This window comes from Mytilus californianus, unplaced genomic scaffold (assembly GCF_021869535.1).
Source record: "Mytilus californianus isolate M0D057914Y unplaced genomic scaffold, xbMytCali1.0.p SCAF_11, whole genome shotgun sequence".
Classification (NCBI taxonomy): Eukaryota; Metazoa; Mollusca; class Bivalvia; order Mytilida; family Mytilidae; genus Mytilus; species Mytilus californianus.
This window is the reverse complement of record NW_026262593.1, coordinates 19,788,612-19,801,972: the sequence shown is the minus strand read 5'-3', so window position 1 is coordinate 19,801,972 and position 13,361 is coordinate 19,788,612. Positions and strand designations below refer to the sequence as shown.

Sequence of the window (13,361 nt, the reverse complement as noted above, 5' to 3'; positions counted from 1 at the left end):
AAATATAGTTCTTACTTAGCAAATTAAATTTAAAAATGATAATTTCCTGCCTTTTTTAAACATGAACCAATCCGTAGATGAATCCGGATTCATTCTGAATTTATTATCTACTTGGCACTTCCCGTTTACGTTTCATTTGAAAATCAAAAGTAAAGGTGTGATTAATTTACAATTTACAGTTATTAGAATCGTACAAATCCTTGGTTCCAACTTTATAGAAATGAATTCCAAATATCGATTTAAACGTTTTATTAAGATAATGATTATGCAGTGAAATAGTCTTACAAAGTTCAAGTTCATTTATACTGGGATTCCTGGTTTAAACAAGAGTGCACACGCTGAAATGTCTAGCCTTCTTTACTAACCATTGATTTTGTGTTGATAGTCCTAAATACAAAGCTTTACTACAAGTAACACATAAATTAAATATGATCCAAGAAAATGAGGTCAAGGTCAGATAAACCAAACGAGAAATACATGTACAACTTACAATCATTCAATAAACCAAACATAGTTGACCTATGGCTTATTGTTTCTAAGAAACAGTCTTAAACAAGAAAACTTAACATTGACCAATGAACCATAAAAATGAGGTCAAGGTCAGATGAACCATGCCAGACAGACATGTACACCTTACAATCAATTTAGGCATTAAATATAGTTGACCTATTGCTTATAGTATCTAAGAAGGTCAGATGATACCTGCCAGACAGACATATACACCTTACAATCCTTCCATACATCAAATAAAGTTGATCTATTGCTTATAGATAAAGAAAAACAGACCAAAACACAAAAACTTAACACTGAGAAATGAACCGTGAAAATGAGGTCAAGGTCAAATAAAACCTTTGAGACTGACATGTACATCATAAAATATTTCCATACACCATTCATAGTTGACCTATTGCATATAGTATGTGAAAAAAAGACCCAAACTCAAAAACTTAACTTTGACCACTGAACCATGAAAATGAGGTCAAGGTCAGATGACATCTACCAGTTGGACATGTACACCTTACAATCATTCCATATACCAAATATAGTAGACCTACTGCTTATAGAATCTGATATATGGACTTGACCACGAAAACTTAACCTTGTTTACTGATCCATGAAATGAGGTCGAGGTCAAATGAAAATTGCCTGACGGGCATGAGGACCTTGCAAGGTACGCACATACTAAATATAGTTATCCTATTACTCATAATAAGAAAGAAATTAACATTACAAAAAATGTTGACGTTTTTTCAAGTAGTCACTGAACCATGAAAATGAGGTCAAGGACAATGGACATATGACAGACGGAAACTTCGTAACATAAGGCATCAATATACAAAGTATGAAGCATCCAGGTCTTCTAGCTTCTACAATATAAAACTTTTAAGAAGTTAGATAACGCCGCTGCCACCGGATCACTATCCCTATGTCGAGCTTTCTGCAACAAAAGTCGCAGGCTCGACAAACAAATGAACCCAACTGTTTTTATCAGGAATGTCCCCTAAAACTAATTGAATAGAAAATTTTGAACTAGAGTACCAGATATTATATCCTAATCTTCATATTTAAATGCTGCATCAGTCAAATCATGCAATTACTGCCTAGTAAATGCCTTCAAAGTCTGACAAAGATGTATAGCTAGTAATATATATACATCCTTGGTCCCTTGTTGTTACCCCAAAAAATGTTGATTTTCATCTCGCGCAAAAGTGACTAAAGCCCTCAAAATCCTACCTTGAACCCTGGTTGACATATTGCTTATAGTTTCTTAGAAACGAACTTAACCACGAAAACGTTACATTTACCAATGAAACATGAAAATGAGGTCAAAATAAGATGAACCATGCGAGACAGACAAGTACACCTTACAATCAAAATATCCATTAAATATATCAAAAAGTAAAATCACAAAAATACTGAACTCCGAGGACAATTCAAAACGGAAAGTCCCTAATCAAATGGCAAAATCAAAAGTTCAAACAAATCAAACGAATGGAAAACAACTGTCAAATTCCTGACTTGGTACAGGCATTTTCTTATTTTGAAAATGGTGGATTAAACCTGGTAAAAGGGTGGTTTTTTTCGATTTGTTTTTGTGAAATTCAAATGGAAATTCTTCTGTTATCGTTAATCTCGACAGAGCTCTGACAAGAGTTTACCATACCAAAAAGATTAAAATAAAAGGTGAATTAATTCTTATTGTGTACATTTCATACATTTTTTTTCTTCTATACAAAAATCATTGTTTAATTATTAATTAGTTCATATTTTCATTTATTTAGTTTTTACTTTACCATAGTATATGCTTGAAATCCTTATATGAATACTGGATATTATCAAATACAACCACTTTTAACACAAGATATGCTGTCACAGTCTGATTGTGATAATTTGAAAGGGATTGCATTTACCTGGAGAAGAAATTTCCCCATAAAAATTCCTTTAAACTTATCTTATTTTTATTTAAACAATTAGACTATAAAAGTTTCTCGATTAAAACTGTGCATATCTTGTCAAAATAACCAAAGTCACGTTGTCACAGTCTTTATAATTTACAACTAGTAAATAAAGGTACAAAGTTCAAGTTCATTTATACTGTGATTCCTGGTTTAAACAAGAGTGCACACGCTGAAATGTCTCGCCTTCTTTACTAACCATTGATTTTGTGTTGATAGTCCTAAATACAAAGCTTTACTACAAGTAACATATAAACTTAACATGATCCAAGAAAATGAGGTCAAGGTCAGATGAACCAAACCAGAAATAACTGTACACCTTATAATAATTCCATACACCAAATATAGTTGAATTATTACTTATAGTTTCTGAGAAACAAACCGTAACATGAAAATTTAACACTGGCCAATTTAACATGAAAATGATGTCAAGGTCAGATGAACCATGCCAGACACACAAGTACACCTTACAACCAATCTATGCAGTAAATATAATTTCCCTGTTGCTAACAGTATCTAAGAAACAAACTTAACCATAAGAACTTGACATTGAACAATAAACCATGAAAATGAGGTCAAGGTCAGATGATACCTGTCAGAAAGCCATATACACCTTACAATCATTTTATACACCAAATTTGGTTCACCTATTGCTCATAGTTTAAGAAAAACACACCAAAACATAAAAACTTAACACTAAGCAATGAACCATGAATATGAGTGGAAGTCAAATAAAACCTGTCAGACTGACATGTACATCGTAAAATATTTCCATACACCAAATATAGTTGACCTATTCTATAAAGTATTAGAATAAAGATCAAAACACAAAAACTTAACTTTAACCAATGGACCACAAAAATAAGGTCTAGGTCAGATGACACCTGCAAGTTGGACATGTACACCTTACAATCATTCCATACGCCAAATATAGCAGACCTATGTTTATAGTACCTGAGATATTGACTTGACCACACAAACTAAACCTTGTTCACCGATCCACGAAATGAAGTCGATATCAGATAAAAACTGTCTGACAGGCAAGAGGACCTTGCACGCTACGCACGCTACGCACATACTAAATATAGATATCCTTTTACTCATAATAAGAGAGAAATTAACATTACAAAAAATCTTAACTTTCTTTTCAAGTAGTCACCGAACCATGAAAACGAGGTCAAGGAAAATTAACATATGACCAATTGAAACTTCATAACATAAGGCATCTATATACAAAGTATGAAGCATCCAGTTCTTCAACCTTCTAAAATATAAAGTTTTTAAGTAATAATTTAACGCCGCCGCCACTGGATCACTATCCCCATATCGAGCTTTCTGAGACAGAAGGTCATATCACCATCGTCATAGCGCAGGTATCCTAATAAAAGGTTATTGAAATAAGCGATTTATTCTTTTGAAAATTTTAGGTAAACACTGCTAAGATTTAATTGATTTACTATTGATTTTTTTTCAGTTTTATTGAATAAAATCATAAATGATACTTTAACGAAAGATTTACACGGCTTACAAGCTACACGGCTTATTCACTTTTAACAAAATATTGCACATATCGGCATACTAGTATTCGCATTCACTTCGACGCACTAAGACAGTTTTTACACCGATTTAAAAATGTGTGTGATTATCAAGTACTTCCTGGTGAATTTATTGTTTGAATTGTTGAATATTTGTTGGTGGATAAAAATCACTGGGGATTTTCTTCCTCCGGATAAAGTACACTGGCGGAATCAACCCACTGTTACAGTATCAGATAAACTTAACACTATCGAATAAAATGAGGTCAAGGTGAGATAAACCAAACCAGAAATAACTGTACACTTTACAATCATTCCATACACCAAATAAAGTTGACCTATTGCTTATAGTTTCTTAGAAACGAACTTAACCAGGAAAACGTAACATTTACCAATGAAACATGAAAATGAGGTCAAGCTAAGATGAACCATACCAGACAGACAAGTACACCTTACAATCAATATATCCGTAAAATATAGTTGACATATTGCTTATAGTATCTAAGAAACAAAATTAACCATAAGAACTTGACATTGACCAATAAACCATGAAAATGAGGTCAAGGTCAGTTGATACCTGCCAGACAGACATATACAGTTTACAATCATTTAATACACCAAATTTAGTTCACCTATTGCTCATAGTTTAAGAAAAACAGACCAAAACATAAAAAATTAACACTTAGTTTGAACCATGAAAATGAGGTGAAGTCAAATAAAACCTGCCAGATTGACATGAACATCGTAAAATATTTCCATACACCAAATATAGTTGACCTATTCTATAAAGTATTAGAAGACAGACCAAAACACAAAAACTTAACTTTAATTACTGGACCACAAAAATAAAGTCTAGGTCAGATGACCCCCCGCCAGTTGGACAAATACACCTTACAATCATTCCATACACCAAATATAGTAGACCTATTGTTATAGTATCTGTGGTATAAACTAGACCACATAAACTTAGCCTTGTTAACTGGTCGATGAAATGAAGTCAAGGTTAGATAAAAACTGTCTGACAGCCAAAAGGTACGCACATACTAAATATAGTTATCATTTTACAAATAATAAGAGACAAATTAACATTACAAAAATCTTGACTTTTTTTCAAGTAGTAACTGAACCATAAAAATGAGGTCACGGATAATGAACATAAGACAGACGGAAACTTCATAACTTAAGGCATCTACATACAAAGTATGAAGCATCCAGGTTTTAAACCTTCCAAAATATAAAGTGTTTACGTAGTTAGTTAACATCGCCACTACCGCCGCCGCCGCCACTGGATCACTATCCCTATGTCGAGCTTTCTGCGACAGAAGTCGCAAGCTTGAAAATTATTGCAACAGAAGCGCAAATTGTAACCAAACAGAATAAGGAACCCTTCGTCTTCGAAGATTCAGATCCAATGTAGGAAGTTTAATATATATGTGTTTCAGTTTCATTTATATTCTTTCGTTTTTTATTATGGTCATTATTGTAATTATTCAAATTATTATTTAATAATGCGTTTACCTCAAAGATCAGTAGAGTCATTGATTGTCATTATTTCAGACTCTTCTCAAATTAAATATTGTTGTGAAAAAATTATAAGTTTGAACATGAAATAATTTTGTGTGACCATGCCATAAACATATATCAAAAGGGTGTTTTTTTTCGACTTGTTTTTGTGAAATTTTAATGGAAATTCTTCTAAGTTAATCACGGTCGGTATGTTGTCCGGCTAGGATCGGGGTTTTTCGAGTGAATCTGTCCATTTTTTTCGAGTGTAGATCGGGCTTTTTCGAGTTATAAAACATGCGATCAGGTCAATTAACTACTAATTCGTAATTATAATAGTTTTTACGTGACTACCCATCTTATTTTGAATACTATACATGTTTTGAGTAACAAAGAAGCACAATTTCCTTGTATTTAACCATTAAATTCAGTGTTTGTTATTGTCTGGGCTTTTTCGAGAGGAACTGTGAAACTGTCCGGGTCTTTAAACAAATGTTCCGGGTTTTTTAACGAAAAAAGTTATTTCTGACTTTAAAAAATGACTTTTCTAGTATATAAATGTAATTTAATGAATGAAAATATCATATATTCGCAATAAATCACCAAAACATATTACTACGTTGATCAAAATTAACCTTTTTCAATTTAATGCAAGTTTTCTGTTCGGAAAACGTTCTACCACAACTTTCCCGTATTAAATTAGAAATTATTGGATCCTTTATAAAAAGGTCGTAAGAACATAGTGCAGGAGACTCACAATCTTTTCAACTTCATTTTATGGTATTTTGGTTCTCACAGTTAATAATATTTTTCGTGGTGAACCCCGGAGTTTTTATACGGTACGTATTATGGTATACCGTTGTCCGTCCGTCGTCAGCATGTCGGACAAAACTCAAAAACGCTGTAACCAATTTACATGAAACTTCGTTGATTTTTTTTTTATCTATTGAAGTATCCTCCCTTTCGAATTTTATAAATTTTAGATTTTACGTTTTCGAGTTATAGGGTTTTATTAAACAAACTAGAGGCTCTAAAGAGCCTGTGTCGCTCACCTTGGTCTATGTGCTGCAGTGCATATTAAACAATGGACACTCTTCTACATGAAAGACAAGAATATAATCCATGACAAAATTCTCTGTTTTGGTGATGGTGACTTGTTTGTAGATCTTACTTTACTGAACATTCTTGCTGTTTACAGTTATCTCTATCTATAATGAACTTGTTCCATAAGTATTAGAGGAGAAGATTTCTGTAAAAAAATGTTTGCGTTGCACATGATCCGCTATCCTTAACATTAAAATACAGTTATTCAGCTGATGAGATTGTGATCTGTTCAACAGCAATTAAAACTTTAGACGTATATATCTGAGCATCACGGGACGACACATTGTAAAAGTTAACGGACGACGACGGACAACGACGGACGCCAAGTGATGACAAAAGTTCATTTGACCCTTTAGGGCCAGGTTAGCTAAAAAGGGGTGATTTTAAAGTTTTCGGACAATATTTTTAAAGTGTTTTGAGGAGTTTTCATGAAATTTTAGTGACTGCTTTATATAGATTAAGGTTACCTCCCTTTTAGTTTTTTTTTTTTTTATAAATTTTTGATATGACATTGAGAAATTATTTATAGGTTTCATAACGAGTGATAATGGATATCGCTTGATATCAACTTGAGTTATTTAATTTCAATATAATATTAAACGATGCTCCGGTGAGTTTGATATCAAGCGTATCATGCGCCCATGGAGTAAGAAACCTACTGGACAGCAGAGAAGAATCAGAAAAATGCATTTGTTTTTGTTAGATGTATTTCTATTTGTATCCATCTGATGAGTTAAGCCTTTTTCAACTGCTTTTTATAGTTCGTTCTTATGTTGTATTGTTACACCACTGTCCCAGGTTAGGGGGAGGGTTGGGATCCCGCTAACATGATTAACCCCGCCACATTCTGTATGTATGTGCCTGTCCCAAGTCAGGAGCCTGTTATTCAGTGGTTGTCGTTTGTTGATGTGTACATATTTGTTTTTCGTTTATTTTTTTACATAAATTAGGCCGTTAGCTTTCTCGTTTGAATTGTTTTACATTTGTCATTTCGATGCCTTTTATAGCTGACTATGCGGTATGGGCTTTGCTCATTGTTGAAGGCCGTACGGTGAGCTATAGTTGTTAATTTTTGTGTCATTTGGTCTCTTGTGGAGAGTTGTCTCATAATCTTCTTTTTTTATATGTAATAAAAAATATTCTACTAAAAGACACTTTATCCGACCAGTTTTTATTCCCATTGATAATAACATCTGAATTAAATTTCATATATAGTTAACAATGAAATGAATAATTCATCAGCTTAATTCACTCTTTGTACGTACGTCTCAATCCAAATTGTCTATGCTTACATTAGATTGTTGACATCATGAATATAAACTGTACATGTAATTTATGAGATGTGACAAACAACAATATATACAGATGGCTGATACTTGTTTATAAAGTCTAAGTGTTAGTACACCTTTATTAAACTGATGAATGCATTGGTTTCGTGCATTAAAAAGTACATAATTTTAACCCTTTTTTATTGTTTTTAAACGTAAATACACTGACACACAACATTCTAAGCTATAGGAAATTTGTATAATCACTCGATAAAACACGGACGCACTCGAAAAAGCCCGGACTGCTCTCGAAAACCCGAACACATAGAAATGAATTTAGTCTCAAAATATCGTTTTTCAATGCCACAACAAGAATTTTTGTAAAGTGTCTGTATATCTAAGGATATAAGGATCCCATGTATGCGTTTCCATCGACGTTTGCATTGGTATGTGTATAAAAATGGCTTTATTCTGGGTTTTTTTAATAAAAGCATTGTAAGGCTAAATTCAACTTTTTGAACGAAAAATAATGTCGGATTGATAATATCTTTTTACCTCAAATACTAACACACCTTGTATATCCTTGTATATTAAACTCAAGCTTCTATATCACGTCTTTTCAGAAAGTAAGTCGGTTTGTTTACATTTTTGTCGAGCCTTCGACTTTAGTCGAAAAAGCGAGACATAGCGATCCTACATTCCGTCGGCGTCGGCGTCGTCGTCGTCGTCGTCGTCGTCGGCGGCGTCCACAATTTTCACTCTGTGGTCAAAGTTTTTGAAATTTTACTAACTTTCTTAAACTATCCTGGATTTCTACCAAACTTGGACAGAAGCTTGTTTATGATCATAAGATAGTATCCAGAAGTAAATTTTGTAAAAATAAAATTCCATTTTTTCCGTTTTTTACTTATAAATGGACTTAGTTTTTCTGCCGAAAAACAACACATTCACTCTGTGGTTAAATTTTTTAAATTTTAATAACTTTCTTATACTATTTTGGATGTGTACCAAACTTGGACAGAAGCTTGTTTATGATCAAATGCTAGTATCTAGAAGGAAATTTTGTTTTCTTTCAGTTAACATTACATTCAGTCTGCAGTTAAAGTTTTTAAACATTTATTAGATTCATAAACTATCCTGTATTTTTACCAAACTTGGACAGAAGCTTCTTACAATCAAAAGATAGTATCAAGAGGAATATTTTTATTGATTTACTTCCTCATTTTTGTTGAGCCTGCGATTAACAGAAAAAAGTAGGCGAGACACTGGGTTCCGCGGAATCCTTACGAGTTTTTGATCATATTCACTCGAAAAAAAGTGGTCACACTCGAAAAAAAACCGACCAAATCACTCGAAAAACCACAATCCTCACCGGACACTATACCTACCGTGTTAATGTTAATCTCGACTGAGCTCTGACAAGCGTTTACCATACCAAATAGATTAAAATGAAAGGTGAATTAATTCTTACTGTGTATATTCCATACAACAATTTTTTTTTCTATGTAAAAGTCAATGTTTTATTATTAATTAGTTCATATTTTCATTTATTTATTTTTTACTTTACCATATTATATTCTTGTTATCCTCATATGAATACTGGATATTATCAAATACAACCACTTTTAACATAAGACATGCTGTCACACTCTGATTGTGAAAATTTGAAAGGTTTAATTGCATTTACCTGGAGAAGAAATTTCATCATAAAAATTCCTTTAAACTTATCTTATATCTATTTAAACAATTAGACTATAAAAGTTTCTCGATTAAAACTGCGCATATCTTGTCAAAATAACCAAAGTCACGTTGTCGCAGTCTTTGTAATTTACAACTAGTGAATAAAGGTACAAAGAGTGATATCAAACATTCATACATAGTTGTAGATACAATGTTTTAGATGATACACATATGGATTATATTAACACAAAATAAACAATAAAAAAATAATAATAATACATTTATAATAAACCAGGAGAACTTTTTCGTTTGTTATTCTTATAAATAAGCATAGTCTAAATAAACAAGAAGCTTCTTGGAGACTGAATGGATCATCAAGCCTTTTTGCCAAAAATTATTTTTTTACAATTCTGAACGATCTTTACATCCTGAGCATTTTTACCCCCGTCCCCGTCAGGTTTTCTCTATCTAGTATGACTTTCAAGACAATTGATGCATTTAAACATATGTTCTACGTTTACCATACCGGCCAAGTTTGATGACTGAACAGGGGAAAAACACATACTTTATACGTTATGATTAAAATGCTTTCAAATGGGAAGATCTTTGATAAAGTATACGACGGACACGAAAAAAAAAGAAAGACAAAGAAAAAACAAGTCCACAAACAGATTTATAGAAAACGAAAGAATTCCGATAATGATTTAGCTAGCATTTTTAATCCATTGCAGATTATAATTGCTAATTGTATAGTCATGATGCGCAATGTTATACAGGATATAATTCCCATTATAACTGGTTTCCATTACAAGTTTATACCGAAACATAATCATCCCTGTTTTAAAGGACGTATTTAATGAATACTCCCAAGTTGCCTTCGGTCTGTCATCTATAAAACATCGACAATTAAAAACAAGAGTACACACGCCGAAATGTTCCGGCTGCTTCACTGATCATTTGGTTTTTGTCGAGTCTGCGACTAAAGTCGCAAAAGCGAGACATAGCGATCCTACATTCTGTAGTCGTCGTCGTCGTCGGCGGTGTCCACAAATATTCATTCTATGGTTAAAGTTTTTGAGGTTTTAAAATAATTTTCTTAAAGTATCCTGCATTTCTACCAAACTTGTACAGAAGCTTGTTTATAATCATAAGATAGTATCTAGAAGTAAATTTTGTAAAAACAAATCCTGTTTATCAGTATTTTATTGATAAATGGACTTAGTTTTTCTGCCAGTTAACATTACAATCACTTTGTGGTTAAAGTTTTAAAAATTTTAATAACTTTCTTAAACTATCCTGGATTTGTACCAAACTTGGACAGAAGCTTGTTTATGATCAAAAGCTAGAATCTAAAAGGAAATTTTGTAAAAAAATGTATTTCCTGTTTTTCCGTATATTACTTATAAATGAACTCAGTTTTTCTTCCAGTTAACATTACATACAGTCTGCAGTTAATGTTTTGAAAACATTTATTAGATTCATAAACCATCCTGGATTTTTATCAAACTTGGACAGAAGCTTCTTACAATTAAAAGATAGTATCTAGAGGAAAATGTAAACATTATCCTCTTTATCATTTGTTCGTTCAATAAATTTATGTTTCAACTCTTTTATAAATCTATAGATTTGATTGCAAACTGTATTCATTTTTTACCAGCATAACTTTTTTCATACATTTCAAATGTTTTATTTCATTAACTGCGAATCTATTATGTGCATTCCACTATCACACTGAAAACATAGACAACAGTAAAAGTAGGCGAGACACTGGGTTCTGCAGAACCCTTACGATTTTTTTATGTTGATAGTCCAAAATATAAAGCTTTACTACAAGTATCAGATAAACTTAACATTATCGAAGAAAATGAGGTCAAGGTCAGATAAACCAAACCAGAAATAACTGTACACCTTACCATCATTCCATACACCAAATATAGTTTAATTATTACTTATTGTTTCTGATGAGAAACAGACTTAAACAGGAAAACTTAACATTGGCCAATTAAACATGAAAATGATCTCAAGGTCAGATGAACCATGCCAGACAGACAAGTACACCTTACAATCAATCTATGCATTAAATATAATTCACCTATTGCTTACAGTATCTAAGAAACAAACTTAATCATAAAAACTTAACGTTGACCAATGGACCATGAAATTACACACCAGACAAACATATCATCTTACATTCATTTCATACACCAAATATAGTTCACCTATTGATTATAGTTTGAGAAACACAGAAGATTACATAAAAACTTAACACTAAGCATTGAACCATGAAAAAAAGGTCAAGGTCAAATAAAACCTGCCAGACTGACATGTACATCGTAAAATATTTACAAACACCAAATGTAGTTGACCTATTCAATAAAGTATCAGAAAAAAAAGACCAAAACACAAAAACTTAACTTTAATCACTGGACCACGAAAATGAGGTCAAGGTCAGATGACACCTGCAAGTTGGACATGTACACCTTACAATCATTCCTTACACCAAATATAGCAGATCTATGTTTATAGTACCTGAGATATTGACTTGACCACACAAACTTAACCTTGTTCACCGATCCATGAAATGAAGTCGATGTCAGATAAAAACTGTCTAACCGGCAAGAGGACCTTGCACGCTACGCACATACTAAATATAGATATCCTTTTACTCATAATAAGAGAGAAATTAACATTACAAAAAATCTGAACTTTCTTTTCAAGTAGTCACTGAACCATGAAAATGAAGTCAAGGAAAATTAACATATGACAGATGGAAACTTCATAACATTAGGCATATATATACAAAGTATGAAGCATCCAGTTCTTCAACCTTCTAAAATATAAAGCTTTTAAGTAGTTAGTTGACGCCGCCGCCACTGGATCACTATCCCTATGTCGAGCTTTCTGCGACAGAAGGTCATATCACCATCGTCATAGAGCAGATAACATTAATAAAAGGTTATTGAAATAAGCGATTTATTCTTTTGAAAATTTTAGGTAAACACTCCTAAGATTTAATTGATTTATTATTGATTTTTTTTCAATTTCATTGAATAAAGTCATAAACGATACTTTAACGAAAGATTTACACGGCTTACAAGCTACATGGCTAATTCATTTTTAACAAAATATTGCACCTACCGGCATATTCGCATTCACTTCGACGCACTAAGACAGTTTTACACCGATTTTAAAATGGGTGTGATTATCAAGTACTTCCTAGTGAATTTATTGAAGCATGTCTTTGTCATATGCTCTTTGAACTAGTTTTCCTCGTAATTTTTAAATAGCATATGAAAGAGTAAGTATGTTTCTACCAAATCATTACAGTAAAAAGAGCTTCAAAGCTGAAGTTCTTAATATTACAACTGATACAAAATAAAGTGTACATGGAAAATCTGCCAAAACACTATACATTCATGAAAACAATCCAATTTACGATTGACGAGCAAATATCAGATTATATGCAGAGGGCAATTATTTGGCTCCTGAAATTTCAAAAATAGATAAAAATTTTAATTATTTCCTCAGTCGTTAGTTATATAGAGGTGATGGAGCAAAAACTATTTTTATATGAACTTCATATATTTCATCATAGGGCTGTCATATAAAAGAAACATACAATTGTTGTTCAATTCGCCGATATTTACGCTTAGCTCTGAACAAATAAATTTCACACAGGTGCTTGTTTTATGTGCAAACGATGCCATAATAATTGGTCAATTTAACAAAGGCAACATAGATGATGAGATGGGTTTTGAATGATTGAATCTACAAGTAATGCATGTTGCCCGTTTAATTTGTAAAGGACTCCAAAT

At 32.4% G+C, this 13,361-nt stretch overlaps 1 protein-coding gene across 1 annotated transcript in view; it reads right to left on the bottom strand.

The window, feature by feature from the left end:
* Positions 1-12,780, bottom strand: part of LOC127720812 (uncharacterized) — a 59,076-nt gene extending 46,296 nt beyond the window's left edge. Inside the window, exon 1 of the mRNA XM_052227563.1 lies at positions 12,685-12,780. The gene's annotated coding sequence lies outside the window, so the exon portion shown is untranslated. The remainder of the gene's footprint in view (positions 1-12,684) is intronic.
* Positions 12,781-13,361: the final 581 nt, after the last annotated feature.